Source organism: Schistocerca gregaria, unplaced genomic scaffold (assembly GCF_023897955.1).
Source record: "Schistocerca gregaria isolate iqSchGreg1 unplaced genomic scaffold, iqSchGreg1.2 ptg000265l, whole genome shotgun sequence".
NCBI classification, from domain to species: domain Eukaryota; kingdom Metazoa; phylum Arthropoda; class Insecta; order Orthoptera; family Acrididae; genus Schistocerca; species Schistocerca gregaria.
The window spans coordinates 1,295,801-1,299,210 of record NW_026061767.1 but is presented as its reverse complement, the minus strand read 5'-3'; positions in this window follow the sequence as shown (position 1 = coordinate 1,299,210).

Sequence of the window (3,410 nt, the reverse complement as noted above, 5' to 3'; positions counted from 1 at the left end):
AACGATTTGAGTTGCCTTCACCTAGCACACCAGGTAAAAAAGACGACTCCAACAGATTGGGTGATCAAGCTGGCAGGTTTCAGCGAATTGTAACTATGAACTGCCTCCCAAGAATGACGAAGTTACTGAGGCTAATTGTTCTAGTCCTGCAACTGCTAGATCGTACATTTATGGATGCACTTAAGACTCACTACAGCGAGAATATTTGGCAGTGGATGCTCCATGAAAGCAAACTTGTTGGATCCTATGATATAGTGTGTTTCTTTGGCAAGGGAAGGAAATACAGTAGAAGGATGAAGTAGTGAAGGCAGCAGAGGATCAAATAGGTAAAAAGATGAGGGCTATTAGAAATCCTTGGATAACAGAAGAGATATTGAATTTAATTGATGAAAGGAGAAAATATAAAAATGCAATAAATGAAGCAGCCAACAAGGTACACAGACGTCTCAAAAATGAAATCGACAGGAAGCGCAAAATGGCTAAGCAGGCATGGCTAGAGGACAAATGAAGGATGTAGAAGCTTATCTCACTAGGGGGTCTTTGGCAAAGTTCTTTTCCTCTTTTTTCTTTAATAATGGCTTCTAACTCTTTTTTGTACAGCAAATCAGTTGAAACAATGGTCTTTCCCCTCATCCGTTCTTGGGAATACGAACATCAGGGCAAAATAAGAACCTCCTGCACTCAGCAAACAGATGACCATTACTAGAGACCCACACTCAGCAGCTGTCACAGAACAAATTTGGCGTTTACCTCTGCTTGCAGTATCAGTCTGAACTACACTAAGGCCTGTTTTCTCAACGTTCCATACACGATCTTCTGGATATTTATGTTTCCAGAATTCAGCTTATAGCAAGTCGTAGAATGAGTTAACTCTCTCATGCGAAAAGCGTTTTGCTCGAGCATATGATGTTCCAGTTGGCTTTCTAATTGAAAGCTTATCTTGATGACATCAAAGAAAATGGTCAAGACAAGGCCTTCCAGCAATTTCATTTCTGAAGTTTGTTGCAATTCCATTCCCAACTGCAAGTTGGTAGGCCATTTTTCTAACATCCATACTAGTAAAAGCATAGAATTTGGCCTCCATATAGTGTATGTAAACCACTAGTTCTCTTTCTAGGGCAGCTGGTTTTCTTCCAAACTTTTTAGTTTCAACGTCTGTCAGGTATTAGCCTCATACACATACTGGCACAGAGTTGTTTTTGGGACAGCGCAATGTTTGCTTTTTTAACTCCCATGATTTTTACTACAACAGCATACACTGCCTCTCGCATTTTGTTTTTATCCCACACCTGCCTTTTACGGGTTCATTTAGGTGCCAGATTAGTCCTAGGCATCTGAAAACAGAAATAAAAACATTTTACGGTCTGCTTATAATATGGACCCTGGGGTCCACATTACAGTCACATACACCTTGTAAACTAGTGTAGACAGCTTAAAAATGCAATAATACCATACTTTTAATCTATTTGAAACTGTTGCCAATACTTAGTAGGTTGCATCTAAGTATTAACCAATAATGGTATGTTAATACATCACTAGAGTTCAGCTAAATATTATTAAGATATTAAGGGGGGGGGGGGTGCATATTACCACCACTTACTCTACATGGTAATGCAAAGCAGGTGAAACATTTGGATAAAGGTGTACTTGCATTCACGTTGCTTGTAACAGCAAATCTGTTTGACGGGCTCATTGTCATTGTGAAAGAAAAAGTAACAAGTAAAATGAGAACATCCACCATCAGCACGAATCCAGTATTTTGATGAATAAGGACTCAACTAGAAAGGTAGGCAGAGGTTGGAAAGTACCAGCCACAAAATCACTTGAAGTTTACCTTGTGGAAGAAAATATTATCCACTGTAACTCCAAATTAGTGTGCACTGACTGTAAAGTAAGAATTCATAGATATTACTATGCATGTATTGATTACAGCATTAAGTTAAATACGTGCAAGCATATACATAATGTTTATGAAGTAGAGAGTATAGAAGAAAAACCGTTTGAAATTTCTGAATTACCAGATGTACTACTTATGAATGTTGGAGAGGAAAATTCTGAAGCCAGTTTGTTCCTGTGACACAGAGGTACTGGCAGAAATTGTTTCTGGTATTTCAGTTACTGAAGTTTAGCTGGCCAACAAAATGGTAACTTCACTGAAGGCTAGTGTAGGTGCTGTTCATGCCAGTAGTGGCGTCTCTTTCAATAGCCCACAAAGGAGTCACAAGAGAAAACTTGCAGTACAGAGGAGACTGTTTTGAGCAAAGAAAACAAATTCCTCAAGCTGCATACTCATGGCAGTTCCTGATACAGAAGAAACTGTTAACACTTCTGGATGAAGGTTTACACCACATTAGCTAGTGTGTTGATCTCACATTCAGGAACATGATGGCTTTATTCCGTGTCCTGCCATCCAGTTTTAGGTTTTCCATTATTTCCCTAGATCAATCAAGGCAAATCCTGGGATGGTTCCTTTGAAAGGCCAAGGCCAAGGCCAAGGCCAATGCCAATTTTCTCCCCCATCCTTGAAACAGTCAGAGTTTATGCTCTGTCTCTGACGGCCTCACTGTTGACAGAATGTCAGATGTCGATATTCCTTCCTTCTTCACTGGCCTCTGGTGCGGCAGTTCTGCTGACACGTGGGACCACCAGAAACTGCTGCGGCTTGTGCCAGCAGCCTAGAATGCTGGCATCACTGGGTCAGCCCCCTCCCAAGCCGTGCTGGGCAGTGATGACTGTGACTGAGGCTCAGCACACTGCTGGTGATGGCCACACATTTGACAACTGTCCCAACGTGACAACAGAGTGAGTTGCAATCGTCAACTTGTAATATATATTTATTTTTGATCTAGCTAGATGGGTAACACTAGTGCAACTGTTAAACAGATTAAATATTTTCATATTCTAGCAAAGAATACACTAACATCTGATTGTTCACAATCAATTTTCCTGATAATGTAACTCATTTACCAAAAAATAAATAATAATTTCAGTATCAGTACAAACACATGCAGTTGGAATTAGGAATGAGTAATTATGAATTAGCAATATAACCCAACTGAAAGCCTTTCAGGTTCCAATTTGCAGTATAATTTTACTTTTAAAAAAAAATCCCCCTTTTTGAAAAGTTATCTGTAACCAAATAACTCATATTCCAGAATTTTCTGTTTTTAGCGGGCCATTATTTCCTAAATTTAAGCATATAATTTTGTAGTTCTAATTTACCAGGGCACAAAAGTGGCTGTTTTTATTTGGAAACAAGTAATAATTTCAAACTTGTCATTAATGCTAGTAACACCCTGACACAGATGCTAAGAGAGCAGATACCAAGTCTCACTGCTTGCCTGCTGGCTGCAGATGTTGATTGATCGTCTGAATGAGGAGAGGAACGAAACAGTGACATCATTTGTCCC